Genomic DNA, 15,736 nt, shown 5'->3' on the forward strand with positions numbered 1-15,736 from the left:
AGGGGCGACAGAGTAGCTTGAATAACCAGGGTATAAAGACAGGAAGGCTAATAGAAGAAACCGAAGAAAAGGAAAAGGAATAAAAAATATAACCAGGTGTTTTTAGATTATGCAGAGTGAGAGAGATGGAATGAAAGAGAGGGAAGTTAAGCAGACGCAAGTGCGGTTGGCTAACCTGCACTGCGGAGAGAGGATATAGGGAAGAAAAGAAAGAAAGAACAAAATAGAGAGAAAGGGGCACCACTCGCGCGCAAACTCGAAGCAGCCCACCAAGTCTACATATAGTCGTAAAGACCCGCCGACTTCAAATATTGTTACAAAGCCTTCGTTGCTTTCTGTGCCAGCGAAGCGCACGCCCACGGTCCAAGAATCTTGGTTATGAAAACGGTCGTGCGTCAAGTCGGCGTAATGCTGTTCGTGGAGGCTAGCACTGGACGTCTTAACGAGAACAAAAGCACAGAATGTGTTCAATATTTGTTTCAGTGCCACACGAGTAGTACGTAGGTGTGCGTCAGACATTCCAATGCGGATCGAGTATGCTTTCTCGAATGCAACCACGGTCCAGAGGCATTTCCAAAAAATCGCCTGTGGTATATATAGCACTATTCTAATCCTTGAACTGGATTGCTCAAAAAGGTGGACAATACTTGAACAACAAGCCGATTTGAATAATTGAACAAAGTTAATGAAAACCGACTAGTTAGGCGTTCTCTGATTACTTTGCGTCACACATTGCCATTTGGGAATCGTAGTTGGTGATTTGGCATGGCATGTCCAGTTAGAAATGAATTCCAAGCATGACGCCGGTTTTGATATGTTTCTAATACTTTTTAAAGAAAACGCTCTCTTATTTATTTATTTATTTATTTATTTATTTATTTATTTATTTATTTATTTATTTGTTTGTTGCTACACAGGACCGCCGAGATTAGGCAAAGCCTGCCGATGCTTGTTGCCTGCTGAAAAATATTGTAGGCGGCGTTCTGGGATTGCCGTCATATCCACAAACAACGAAGTGCATACCTCATCCGCTTATGTTCTATTTAAATGCCCTTATTACGAAACTGACAGAAGGGAAACACAGGGGCTCGATTTCTGCTAATCACGACAATATAAACGCAACAGGCTTTGAAGCCTGCGAAAGCATATGTTAATTAGCTGTGGTTGAAATACGGATGTAGAAAATAATGAAGGAGAAATGAAAGTGGAATAATAAGTAAATTGTCGCGGGCGGGGACCAAAACCACAAGATTCCCATTACATGGTGGGTTCGGCATCGACCGACAACAAGTTATCGTTTCGTCCACTTTAATTTCCCCTATCTTTGCTATTTCCCACATTTCCATTTCAACCCCAACTGATTGCCCCTATGCTTTCCTTGGCTTTATTGCCTGTTGGTTTTATATGGTCGTGATTAACAAAGCTCGAGCCTATCTGTTTCCCTTCTTCTCGTTCACTCATAGTGAGAGCCTTGAATGTAGCAGCCTACATGCCATTAGGTAGCAGGCGAGGGCTTATAATAGGGCGCAAGCCGTATCTCTTAGACTCTTACATACCGGCACATATCCTTGTCTCGCTGTTCTACACGCAGTTTACACCGACGTATATCACGACGAAGCCTGCCCGTCCTGCGGTCAGACCTCCGCACTAGCACACAAGCTCTGGGAGTGCGGGTCGAGATACCCCAAGCTCAGCAAGGAGGAGTGGGACTCGCTTCTGCGTAGCTCCGCTTTAGACAAGCAAATCATGGCTGTCCGGCATGCCCGCAACCGGGCCGATGTGTTAGACCTGCCGGTCCTGACGTGGGACTAGCCGGGTGAGCGACGAGTTCGCGTCCTCGCCGGAACTCCAATAAAGTTCATTTACTCATTAGCCACGCGTCTGCTTCCTTAAGTTTTCGTCTTACGAGAAGCCATCGGGAAAATACGGGGTGTTCTACATCCATCCGCTATTTCACTGAGTGGCACTACAGCTGTCACTACCAGATCTAGCTTTATACCGAAGTTAGTTGGCGGATTGATGACCGTCGCTGTAGTGCAACTGCTAGTTAATCGCACGCCTAATGCGAAGGTCACGGCTTCGGCTCCGACCAGCGGAAAGTTAGCTTTTCGTCCACTTTAACTTCCATTTTCTTCATTATTTTGAGGACCCTCTGAGGACAAGTGACCCCTAGGCTTTCCTTGGCTTCATTTCATGTTGCCTTTGTATCCTCGTTATCAAGAATATTGCAGTTTTCAGCCCTGCAGCTTTGTCAAGGTTGGTTCAAAAGTGCACACTATACTTACAGCCAATTCAGCCAAATTTAAATTTTGTTGCTGTTGGTCTTTAACGACAAACGCACACTAGCTGTATGGCAAGGAAATAATACGCTTGTTGCGATGATATATTAGTATCTCATATGCGCTGCTTGTTCTCCCCATCAACTACGGGAGATATCATTCTATAGTTTCATCGATTCAAGAAATAAACGAAATTCTACTGAGTGCGCATGAGCAGAATGGCTACATGAGAAAGAGAGAGCCGCCATGATTACAAGCAACCAGCGATACCTAACGACGGACACAGCTAAAACGTGCGTTCACATCTGCGACTTCCGCCAAGAAAAAAGACGCACAAGTATTGCAGATCCAGGGTGGTAAAACAGACCTAACCCTTGAGCCAATAGGACGGATCCATCTTAATGAAGAGCCGCTGCAAGTAAGAGTTTTGCTGATTTGAGCAACACTGATCTTGTTTCGAGCATCTTTTGGTAGCTTTTTTTCTTCTCTTAAATGCCAAAAGAAATGAGTGGTCCAGACTTTAAGAAGCAACATGAGTTATTAGCAATGACCAGGGATAGTTGGTTTGATCGTTAGCAGCTCTTGAGATGCTGCTTGAATTGCCGTCTAAATTTGTTCTAGATTCAGTAATCCAGTAAACATATGTTTTAGCAATGCGCATGGTTTTTATCGCGCTAAGTTACTAATTCAATCATGGTGCGAGGCTGCCGCTTTGTTTTTTAAGTTTTCTATCATTTTTTTTTTTCGCCATCAATGTGCATATGGGCCCATGTACCAAGTAGTGCGAAATATTCAAGACTAAGAATTGACTAGAAGACTGCAGGCTTCGTGTGAGGAAAGAGGGAGTAAGGCTTTTCGTCGGCAGATCTGATAATATCGATGCTCCGTAAGCGAAACGGTACCTTCAATGACATACTAGAATCGAATAATATGCTCAGCGGCGATAATTCAAGTAGCGCGTGGTGCCGCCTATGACATTTCAACTTCATTTCAAAATGATAGCAACAAGAAAGCTCGCGAGAACACTTTTGATATTCTTTCACTGCATACGATGTGCAACTGTCCTCAAGCGGAAGTGGAAGCGTCAATTCGATCTCTGTGGGGCCCAGTACCCCTTCAGTCACGGCGTACACGTTCGTGGACGCAACTTAGTTTTGTCATTACTATGCAGTGATTGCAAAGAATGGACAAGGAACATTAAGCTTTCAGTAAATTGAACACTCTGATTTCTTCAAGTACAGCCATTTCACTTCTGAGTGAAATGTGTCGCTTCAGATGACCGCTTTGGTGAAGGCACTAGTTTGTATGAAGGGGCGTTTCAAATGGTGCGTTTCGGTAGTAATTGCGAAAGATATTTTTCCCCTTATTGCAATGCTTGCACCCAATAATTAACCTGTGCATGTCATTCCAACCGCTGATTCAAAGAGAGAGAGAAAATGATAAATGAAAGGTAGGGAAGTTAACCAGGACTGAGCCCGGTTGGCTACCCTACACTGGGGAAAGAGAAAGGGGGACGGAAAGGCTGATTCAATATTTTCAATGAAGAAACGTAGCTTGACTGACTATACAATAAATAAATATTTAATTACTACGTAATTATCATGGGTCTCTATAATATGCAGAGAGCCATTAATTCTCATCCCCCCTCAACTTACTTTCTATGCAGTATCCAGCGCTTTCGCATAAACTTATGCAAATTTAACACATTTATCGACAGTCGATCGTAAGTCGTGACTGAAAGGGATAAGGTTATTTCACCCTAAAATCCACAACCGCCAAATGGGGTCTCCTACTCGTTTAGTACGCCTTTCCTGTCCTTGATGAGTTTGGTAAAGGTGAGGAGGGAAGTGGAGGTTAAGTGGAGGAAGGTTAAGTGCAGTACGTTTCTGAACGTCGTTGCTATGGCCGCGCTCCCTATACAGTGGAGCACGAATAGCGCCTCTTTCCTCTATGCAACCTCTCTCTCTGTCGCTCTCTCTCTATGAACGATATTCTTGGTCTTCATTCGAGCAATGCGAAATTGCGAAATTCTCTTTACCTAGACAAAGACGACTGCACTGTTCATTTTCTTCCCGGGCGTTCCTTCAGTGCTTTGTTCTAGCAGCGCAAGAACACGGCATTCGTAAAGCAGCTTCACACGCTCTTTCACTGCACTAAAAAAAAAAAAAAGCGATGTGGAGAGCTATGATCTGTAGAAAAAATTGTTCTGTGAGAAATTGCGTGTGGCATCTGGGAACTTTGGGCGCCTATTTCCGTTTCGCTCCTCATATTTCACCCTTCCCATTTCTTTAAGCCCATTTTCTCTTTCGCCGTGCAAGCTTAACAAAACTGGACTTTTTCGCTGGTTAATCTGCCGGCCTTACTTTTGTTTCTATCTCGCTCTCATTTCCTGGAGAGAAATTTTTCTATAGATGTCATTTTCTTCATTTGAATTGTCAAATATAGGGAAAGATTATAAGCAGAGATCTAATATGGCCTCGCTAGCTTCAGACAGTGGGAGTCTTGTCGCGTGTAAGCGCGCGTTTTATTGCTGTGTCACGGCACGCAGGCGTGCTTTGCTTGAAAAGTGTGAATAAGCTGACTGGCGACGGAGGAAGTGTTCTACAAGTCTCTCCTAGGTACTATTGGCAAAAAACGCGAACATAGCATTGTTGCTGTCCTCTTACATAACCTAGCTAAAGTTGGTAGCTCGACCGCAGTAGGCTGCGCTTAAAATGACGAAATCATAGGACACAAATGCTCTATAATTCTAAGATGCAATTAATAGCTCATATTTGCAGCATTTGTCCCCACACAACCCCGCAAAATATAACGGGTGATATAGAGCAAAAGCACTCTGTTAAATTAGTTCCTGATCCAGAGAGCTTCACTATTTATCGGCAACGTCAAAGCTGAATTATTGCGATACCGTAATGCATGCACGCCAGAACAGATATTATTCTGCAGTAGTATCAAAGCAATAGGAAATACAGACATTCAAGCGTTAAAAGATATCTACAGTAAGCTAAGCCGCCGTTCACCACATAAAATAAGAGATATCATGAATACGTTGAAGTCAGCAATACCTGAAGGAAGAGCATAAAAGAAAGAAAATCACCGACGGTCACGATTCTCCCTAGAGCGAATCTTGAGCTCAGCTGTTTAGGTGTCTTCAATTCGCAATACATTGTGGCAAAAAGTTTGATTCTGAACGACAGGGTCCTCTCGGCGGCGGCGCTGAGCCTCTGCTCGGGCAGATCGTTTAGCACCAGCGGCAGACGAAGCATTTGAACTGGTTGCGTCATTCATTGTTCAGAAAGCAACCGCGAACGCGTGAACTTTGCATTGAAGTTGCATATTATTACACTAGGTGGTACTCCATGTAGCCGTTGCATAGAGTTACTGTATATGGCTCCCGTAGGGAGCCAGAATTGGGCTGTTGTTTTCCACGTGCCGCTCCGTTGCCCTTCGCCAAGTGCCGTCACGTGGAACTTGGAATTACTGCACAGAAGCCACCCTAACACTGGCAACATGGCAGCGCCCATACAGTGCCGACGCCCCGCTTCGATCCGAATTCACGTTTGTTACTGGCTCTCCACCCTGTCAGCAAGAAACAAGTGGCAAAATCCGTCATCGCTAAGTCTTGTGTCAAGCTAAGGTCAAATCATTAGGTATGTTTTGTCGTAATTATTGAGATCGGCTGTTTGTTTTCCCGCTGATAGGACTACAGACACGGCACCAAGCCGCAAAACTGTTTTGATTTCTAGTTAGCAGATGGCGCCACAGCATTAGCATTGGTGATGCGTTGACGATGCGGAAAACTACAAAACCCTATTTGTTCACTGCGTCATTAATTTACTACCACGCTCTAGCATGATGCATGATGATGGTAGCGAGAAAACGCCAAGTAGACACCAAGTAGACGCCAAATAGACACCGAGCAGACGCTGTGGAGAAAACGCTGTGGAGAAAAGCGTACATGTAAAGAAAAGCCTTGCTGTCGCATTCATTTAGACGCAGCTTATGGTTACGACGTCAAAACATTTTTTTTGTGTGTGTCAGTCCACCAATCACGGAGCATGTAACATGATAGCAAGCAGATGCTGAGCAGACGATGCCATGCGGATGAGCACACCTCAAGGGGCATTCGACCTTTCTATTGGCTAAGAATTCGTGTAGCTTCCACAGTGCTGCAACTAGCTCGTGAGATGGATCTCCTCTGCAATACCTTTGTAGTCTTGTACAGTAAATGAAGTACAATAAATGCAATAGCCCCTGCGTGTACAAGAGGTGGCTTCACTGCACAATTGTAGATTGCAATATGGCGGACCTATGCCGAACTCAGGGTCCCTGCGGGAGACAGCGAAAATTAAGAAGATGCATACAAAAATCTTAGAATGAAAAAAAAAAGGCCGACGATTACAATACTGCCCAATGCGAAATTTGAACATAGCTCTCTACGTCTTTTAATATCGCGATATACTGAGGCAAAGAATTTGACACGGATATCACCTGGCAGACTGGCAATGAGTCAGCGCCGTCAGCGCCTTCGCAGAGGGAGGGGCAGTATGGCATTGCCCCTCCCACTGTGGAAGAAGACGACGACGAAGTAGTGAGCAGTGGCACGAGCGCGAGGGGCAGTATGGGAACGCTGGCATGGTGAGCGGCATTGAAGCCAGCTGAGGAAGAAGACGACGATGAACACGCGAGCAGTGACAAGAGTGCGTTCGCGTGGTTACGCCGAGGGGCGCCAACGAGCAAGCTGAGTTGGAAGGCTACGACGAACGCGCGGGTAGTGACAAGCGCGCGTTCGCGCGGTTACGCCGGTGACGTGGCTCAACCCATGAACGGGCGCGTAAGAGCTGCGATCTAATGCCTGTATGACTTCAGGCAGTTGTGTGCCGTTCGCATTGAAGTGAACGAGATACCGTGCGCCTATTCACGAAATAACCTTAACACTTGAATTTTTCGTACTAGAAAACGGCAGCCAATGCTGATCTCGTTAGCCTCCAGGCGGCCCACCAGTGGCAAAGAGCACTAACGAACGAAAAGTTCTGTGAATTTAGTGCCTGTCTCCTAGTTGTCGAAGCGATAAAGTGAACCCGGAAGAAGTGAAAGAACGAGAAACAACTTTTCTTACTGCATAGCGAGGTATTTACGAAGGGTGGTGGCCAGTTTCTTGCCACGACCGTTTCGGCACAGTTATTTACTTCTGCCTGAATCTGGTAGGCAGTCGTCGACAGGAGCGTCTTCCATGTCTCGTGGGAGGGAGGGAGTTGGCAGTAGTGACTGTAGAGGAGGGTTTCACTCGCATTCCCATAGAATGATTCCGGAGCAGCTTCTGTTGTTGAGGTTGGCGTTGACGTTTTCGTTTACAGCCACATGAAGGCAACAGACAATGAAGGCAATGGAACCGCAAGGGCCATTTCTTATCCCTTTTACATGAAATATACAAATAATAAGAGAAATATGAACAAAAGTTTAGCAAAATAATCATTGGCACTAGTGAGAGCCAAACCCGCATTTCTGCAGGTAGGGCGATTGTCTACTATCGAGGAAGGAGCGACGGTTGTCCACCCGTCCACTTTCATGGGTGTTAAATTTAGCCATGAGAATGTTCGCGCTGTAGGTACGCACAGGCACTGTAGCGGATGTTGATGCACAAGTCCGCAGACATTTCTCCAGCTCAGGTGAAATGTTCGGGAGCATTCGGTGCACACACTAAAGCGGATATGTAAGCGCACCAGCGTGAAAGCGCTATAGGGACACGCACAAACCACGCACACACACAATTTTTTTATGCGGCAAAAGAAAAGAAATTAAAAAGAAAGGTCCTTTTGGAACCATGGTCAGATTGACGTGTTACATCGTTCGGACAGGTGAACGCTCTGAGATAATCGGTAAGCCTCGAGAGACGCCAGAATACGCCGACGCTTGCCACGGCGAAAACAGCGGTTCAACATAGTCCACCGTGCCCTTCTCATTTTGTTGCTTTTATTGAGCCACAGGCTGCAACGAGCGACGAGTTGACACGACGTACGCGCTGTTGCATAAGTGCGAAAAGAATTCGGTCGAAAGTGGCAATTCGTGACCACTGTCAAGTTCAAGCCTGTCGGGATCAACGGAATTGGAGGATCCGCACACCAATAACTTCAGCGATAGACTAGCAAACAATGGCACATGATAAAAACATGGGAAAGGCGACGCCGTCCCTCATCCGCCTACGCCGACATCCCCAATTGAATGCCACTAAGTGAGAAGCGGCGATGGTGTATCTCGCCTAAGATGAAGAAAGAAATAAAGAAACAAATTTCTTGGGAAATATCTACAACCTAATAGAAGGTAAAGTTGGCATCGCGAAAATTATATATATAAATAAAAGTGCTCCGAGTGTTGCCATATGAAATACTGAAAATTACGCGTTCATCTTCCGCTGCGACACACCGTACCCCATGCGGCCGGCTAGCTGCAAGCCTCCTGAAGTGCTGACCATAAATTTCGGCTGCATAATTTTGACATTGTGGTCTTTCCGGTCCGTTTACATTTTAACAACACTGCACGTAATTGTTAATCTAGGATGAGAATGCTACAGGGTCCCTTGTAGTCATAGAAGGTGGCTATTAGTATGAGAATCTCATATTTGTTTTATTTTTCCCTGAGGCTGAAATTCAAGAAAAGGAAGGGAAAGGCAAAGTGGAGCGGGGCTGTTCAACCAGGTACTATTGAGCATGTTATTGTACAGAAGTAACAATCTTCTGATATCCGCGGCGACACTTTGATTGCAATAATAACAAACGAACTTCAAATGACGAAATAAAAATAATAAAAAATGACAAAGAGAAATAAATAACGACACCATTACAAAAATCTATTCTACAAGGCGCGTTTTCGTGTACATCGAAGTCAAAGTGCAGCTTAGAGGTGTGTAATATAACGGGGAAAAGAAAGAAATATGAAGAAATATAAACACTTAGGGTGACGGCTCGTGTTCGCTTTAAGTTCTGAAATTGAAAGTGGATCAGGTACAAATAAATGGCAAGAGAATAAAACGTTCTGTGCGATTTCGTAACTAACTTTTTTGCGCACCGAAACGACTACACATATTGGCCGGTTTTCTCCTTGCTTCCTGCTTTTTTGGAATGGCGTTCCTTCCACTCTGCTTTGCGGACAGTCTGAACTGCATTTAGCGCACGGTGTTTCTATTGTGTGTGCAGGAAAATGCGACGAAAAAACGTTGAAGGCTTTCGGATAACATTTCGCTGCCTCAGTAAGTCGGTTCAGTTGACGAAGCGAATTCGAGAAGTGGAATGATTAGCGTTAGAATTCCAAACCACTGGCCTGCGTCTGTGGCTGCAAGGGGTACGCGTGCAAAGGTTGCTCTATTTCAAGGTCGAAGCACGTGCGTAATGCGGCGGCAGCAGTCGTGATAGGGAAGTGCTTATCGGAGCCTTACCTAGAATACTATAGGCTTGGTTTCCTCCAAGAGAATATGCGAACGTAATAACGTTACAGACCTTCAATAAATCAGCGAACGCGTGGGCAAACTAATGCGTGCTTGTCATAATGTGGAAGGCGGTTTTATGGCTCGCGTATGCCGACGCCACACGAGCTATTATGCCCCACAGTGGGCTGCACCAACTGCGTATTTTGTTTCGAGTGGCAAACCGGTTCCTCATAACAATATTAATATTACTTTTACTCAAGGTATATTCATTAATATCATCCAGCGAACCTAGCGGCAACAATACAGGGTTACACGATTTCTGTTTTATTTTAGAGTACAAATAAAGCAAGGGTTTCCAAAGTTGCTTTGTATTTATGAATAATATGGAGCCTTTTGATTCTTCCTTTCGCACTGTAAAATACTAGCTTAACTTTGTGCTCAAAACATTACGATAATCTACGCTTCAGCATATAAATACCCAGGACTATTGTGTACGTGCGAATGTGGGTTTGTGTCTGCCGATCAGTACGTCCACAGAACGCCTACTACGACTAGGAGGGCACAACACGGCTGAGGAGCTGATCGAGGCACATTTATCCAGTCAGCGATCAAGGCTTGCGGTTACGGAAGCGGGGAGGTCCGTTCTATTACACCTGGGGCTCTCTGCCCCTCTCAGACATCTACCGCCTCAGACTGTGAGCTTACCCCATGCCATCCGGAGCAACATCACCATACGTCCTCTACCTCGCAACATGCTCGCAGTGCACCACGCACAGCAGCGGAAGGCCCGGGCCCTGGCCATACACAAGTAATACGGGACTTTACCGTCCACAGTATACACGGTTGCGGAGTCTTACCCCAGACGTGCAGCCACAACTACCGTGGTTGTCAACAACGAACATCGAAGCAGCATGTCGCCCACCCGAAACAATCCCCTCCATGCCGAAGAAGCAGCCATAGCCCTCGCGCTCTTCCAAACAGAGGTTGAAGTGATAGTGACCGACTCCCAACAGGCGTGACGCTACTTTGCTAGCGGCAGAATTAATACCACGACGCTCAAGATTATCAATCAAAAGCCACCAACGAGAACAGCCATGATCATCTGGGCGCCAGCTCATCACGGCATTCCTGGCAACGAGGTCGCCAAGCACGTGGCTCGAGATTTCACCCACCGAGCCGACGCCGAGGAACCTGAACCCGAGCGCATGCGCCCTCTAGTCTAGTACCAAGACATCACACACCACTACAAGCTTACCCACAGAACGTATGTACCCCCACACAAGTCACTACCTAGAGAGCAGGAGCGATTCCTCCGAGCTCTACAGGTTAATACATTCCCCCACCCAACCAGAAGTAACCTCATAGCCCCTACACAATTCTCTCCGCAATGCCGCTTCTGCGCTGAGCCCGGGTCCCTCAGGCCCATAGTAGGGGGTTGCAAAGCGGAATTATTCAATCCTCCGAATTCTTACCACACCAACGAGCTTTGGGACAGAGCCCTGGCGAGTTCCAACCTCGAGGATCGGCAAAGGCTGTTTGCGAGAGCCCAGGACGCGGCCCGAGCTCAAGGCATCTGGAATGAGGACGCCTCTCCAAAGCTGCATTTACCTAAAAAGAATGTGTCTGTGGCATTATCTCTCTGGTCTCTCTGGTTGTTCGTTATTGAGCAGCGTAAATGTAAACTAACTAGTGTATGTTTAAGGAACTGGCCCGCTGTCGAATTTTTGTTTTAGAAAACATTTATTCTATCATATTTTTACTTTCTATTTTTCTTTCGTTGCTTAAGCTGAAAAAAGTAATTACTCATCAGGCGCTCGGAACTGCCAACATTAATTAACGTCGACAATTTGCTACCTGATCCTTGCAGTTTGGACTATCACTAATGATATTCCCGAGGTGTATTACACTGGGTGCGTATTTCACTTCATTTGTACCGCTCTCCCATCTTTTTCATTTTTTTTTTCTTTTTTTTTTCTTTTTGTGGCCGCTTGTCTTTACCCTCCATGCAGGAAAGCCAACTCAACCAGTCTCTGGTTCACTGTCATGCCTTTCTATACATATTTATTTTATATCTATGAAAAAGAAAAGTTATTAACGGAACCGGCAGAGCACCGATAAGCGGAATCTATATTATTGGAAATGGCGACAAACTATAATTTCTATCGATTATATGCGAATGCGAGCACACGTGTTGTCTGCACGGGAATCGACGAATCGAATAAGCATGATTCCGGTGCGCAAACTAAACCTTGGGTAACAAACGTGCCGTTTTCTTAACTTCTTTCAAGCGTAATTTGATTTCAAATAAGAGAGTACTAAATAGGTAAGCATTGCAGGTTCTATGTCAGAACAAAATGGAGGTATGTTGGGAAATCGCGTCCAGGGGCTGCACGTCCCAATCCCACAATTTGAAGTGCTTGGATAAAGATGAAGCGTGCATAAATTTGCCACCGACTGTTATTTTCTTTTTTATGCTGTCTCCGACGTTTGACACTTATTTGCAAAACTCAAGAACCGACACAGTATAGAATAGATACTTTACTGAAATACCCCCCCGCCCTCATTTTGCGCATGAGTCCTTCGCATTACAACAACTGGTTTGGTTACAGAAGTGGTGGAATGCTCACTTCCTTCTCAATGCAAACATGAGAACGTTCGCCGTGTCACAGTGCTGCTCCCAGAAGCAGTTACACAGTCCAAAACTGAAACTTATCCTAAATATTGCGAACAGCAGTGAATCCACCCGAAATCAAAGGAGAATAGCAGTGGAGAAACAAAATCACTGTCGAAAATCAGCTCTCGACGTCAAATCGATTAGGAAGTCAGAAATGCTTTCAACTTGTGACTTGAAAACTTATATATGCATTCCGTCGCAACGCACCAGCTGAGACAGAAATAAACGGTACACCCCCATGTCCATGCTATAGTTATGGAGGGAAAGATTATCACCCTGTATTATGAGCTGAAAATTAATGGCACGGCATTGAGCGACTGTTGAAGAACCTATTTTTCAAAAAAGGCAATAAGTCGTCTTACGAGAGACCACGGAATGTATTTTTTTCTTCTTTTTTCGTCTAAGAGGTCAAGGTAGAAGTTTTAGGAATTGCCGAGATCCCCTCGACTGCTTAACAGTGGACACGCAACCCCCGCTACATGACGCTACAACTGTGAATGTGGCAATCTGGTCACGTGGTGCTTTGCGGACACTGGAGCATGCTTGGCCAGGGTTGGTAAGTCGGCGGCTGCTACGATGAAGCGAAAGTTTGATTTGTGCCAGCACGGCGCGAGTGTCTGCCATGCGCCCCGTCGGGGCCAAGGGTAACTGTCTTTTCGTCGAAGATGATTGCTTCAATGACCAAGTTTGTGGAAACACTTTCAAGGACTTATTTCTAATGCCGTACAGTTCGTCTTGCTCGAAAGTTTGCATTAATAAATAATTCATTTCGGCTCCTGCTAGTGCAAGTTCATGGCAGGACTACTCAGGACGCAACTATGAAGCCAAGACGCTTCAAAGTTTCGCTATAAGTAACCCTCGAAACGGAAACCATGCTTCAGCGGACGGCGAAAAGTTTTTCATTCCGCCTATAGACATTGCAAAATATTGTGTATAGGTTCTAGTTGGGGTAAAATCAATAGAACTATCACAAAGATATTTTAAAGGAATTCCTTCGGTTGAAGCACCAGTCATTACGGGTTGCACGAGCTCGAATGACCAAAAACCCGGATCGACACTGGCGGCTCCCGCGGTTAATTTCTGCTCGATTTTACCTCTGTTTCCTGTGTGCTCAGTTGCATTTTTCTTTTTCAGCTCTTGTCCTTGCTGTCCAAAGATCGCGGATTCAGTAACAAATTTTCGTTAAAGGGAACGCTGCAGTTACTTTCGGAACCACGAAAATAGCGCGAGAGGTAATACACAAGACTAGAAAAATAGAAAGAAGAAAGAACTCATCCAGCCTCAGCCAGAGATTTATAACTGGCTGGAGAGAATCAGCTTGCCAGGAAAGAAATCTATAGGTGTATGTACGCAATTGTCATGATGGGTAAATGCGAGGGCATTACTTGTCGCTGAGATACGTTGTTGAGTTAAGTGCTGCTGCGCTGAACGTGCGTAGTGACTGAAGTCTCCTGAAGAGCACGGAGGTGCCGCAGCGTACAGACGAAGGCTGAATCCTGTACACGAAGGCTGCCGCGTCCGTTTGACGACAGAATGGGCGCCGCCCCGTATGCGAACACAGCCGCCAGTCCCGTTTCGACGAACTGCGCAGCGCACATCTCTCTGTCTGCACGGAACCAGTCTCCGAGCTGGACGGGTTGTAGTTGACGTCCTCGCTTGGTGTACATGGCGACGCCGGCGGCTACGATGTTGGGTCGCTGAGCGGGGCTTACACACTCGGGTCCCGTGATCTGGGCCTTGTCATCCGACTTCGTTCAGGTCTCTGTTAGGCAAAGTATGTCGCTACGTTGACGCTCACATCGTGCGCCGCGTCGTGCATTAATTTCGGTAGGGAACTTAAAAGCCTGTTAAAAGCCTGTTTCTTCAAAAAACATTTAGTTGCAAGTAGCGCCTTGTCCGTCGTACATGTTCCCCTTTTAGTCCGCGCCTTCGTAGCGTTCTTTTCTTCAAGTATGTAAAACCAACTAGCCCACATCAAGCTTCTGCCGGTAGAGAACGCACGTTGAGGCATGCGACGAGGCACGCTGCCCGAACCGCCATGCGCTTGTACTGCGCTGTGCGCCATCTAGGGAATCGCCCGCCAGGCAGAGCGCAACCACGTGCAGAGCCTCGAAGATATTCGTCACTGTCGCTTGTTGTAAGGGTGGCGTAATGCAGCGGTGGCGCATTGCTTATCGCGCTCGGCTACGGAGCGCCAGCAGTGGCGGTGGGGCCGAGGATGGAATGTCCTCAGGGGGGCTACTTTTTTGGTTAGATGAAGATGACGTAAGTTGTCTGCGGTTCTTCTGCTACCGCTTTCTGATGACGGCGGGGTCGCACAATGACCTTGTTAATGCTCTCGCATAGAAAAGAAACAGAGCAGGGATGGGCTACTTTGAATGACTATTTAAGAAGTACAGGGAAAACACCCTCTCTTCTTTAGAAGAACCCTAGCTATATATACTGAGGCGACGAAAGCGTACGTCCCCTTGAAGAAGATAAGTCCACTTGTCGAAACGTTGGCTCCTGCATTCACCTTGTTCACGTTTTGCTCATCGTATTTAAGTAGGAGTATTGCAGCTAGCAATAACTAGCCCAGAGAAATTTAGAGGGACAAAAGCGGAGAGTAAGAATATTTGATAGGACGAAATCGCTGTGAGCTACTACTATACTTAAAAACCAAGTTCGCAAAAATCAGTGATATTATTCTTAAATTTTACTGCGGCAGCGTTCAAGTGCTTGAAACTGCTCTTCCTCTGTCCTTCAAGCCGCTCCATTATGGCTTTGTTGTCCTGTGGCGGCACTCTGTAAGAGTCCACCGAGTGGACATGTCCCTTAGGTGGACTCTTACAGAATACCTCCCCTGGTTGTGTCGTACTCATGCCGCCTGTGTCTCACGATAGACCAATCGAAACCGAAACTATGCCCACAGCCGCCACCGTTGGTTTAAGCCTTGCTCATTCGTCAGTGTTCAACTCAGGTGTGCGCCAACCACCCACCTATCGCTCAAGTGCCGCACTTTAAGTCCTAATCAAGCTTTGTAGGGCGCGTGACCCAGACTTTGAGAGTTCTTGCCTATATGAATACATTTCGAAGGCAACAGTAGTTGGTGCCTGCGCCATAGCGTATTCTACAAAGCTTACTCAATAGAACTATGGTGCTATTGTCAATGGGAGTGGAAAACATGGCGGCAATTATGGTTGGTACGTAGATTCTTCTAAACTTCGTCCGTCTGGGCTCAGACGGCTCTGTGACTGCAAATTCATCATATTCAGCAAAAGATTGCTTTATTCATGCAATAATTCACAATGCATGGGGGCACATGTGCAGATATTTATTGCATTTCTGCCAACCTGCGAACTATAAAACTGGTAAAAAATA

The 15,736-nt window shown here is 45.9% G+C and overlaps 1 protein-coding gene across 4 annotated transcripts in view; it reads right to left on the reverse strand.

Annotated features, from left to right (window-relative positions):
• LOC126540366 (calcitonin gene-related peptide type 1 receptor-like) overlaps positions 1–15,736 on the reverse strand; it is a 143,443-nt gene that overhangs the window by 54,537 nt on the left and 73,170 nt on the right. The gene's annotated exons all lie outside the window — the stretch shown is intronic.

The sequence above is a fragment of the Dermacentor andersoni genome, chromosome 2 (assembly GCF_023375885.2).
Source record: "Dermacentor andersoni chromosome 2, qqDerAnde1_hic_scaffold, whole genome shotgun sequence".
NCBI classification, from domain to species: Eukaryota; Metazoa; Arthropoda; class Arachnida; order Ixodida; family Ixodidae; genus Dermacentor; species Dermacentor andersoni.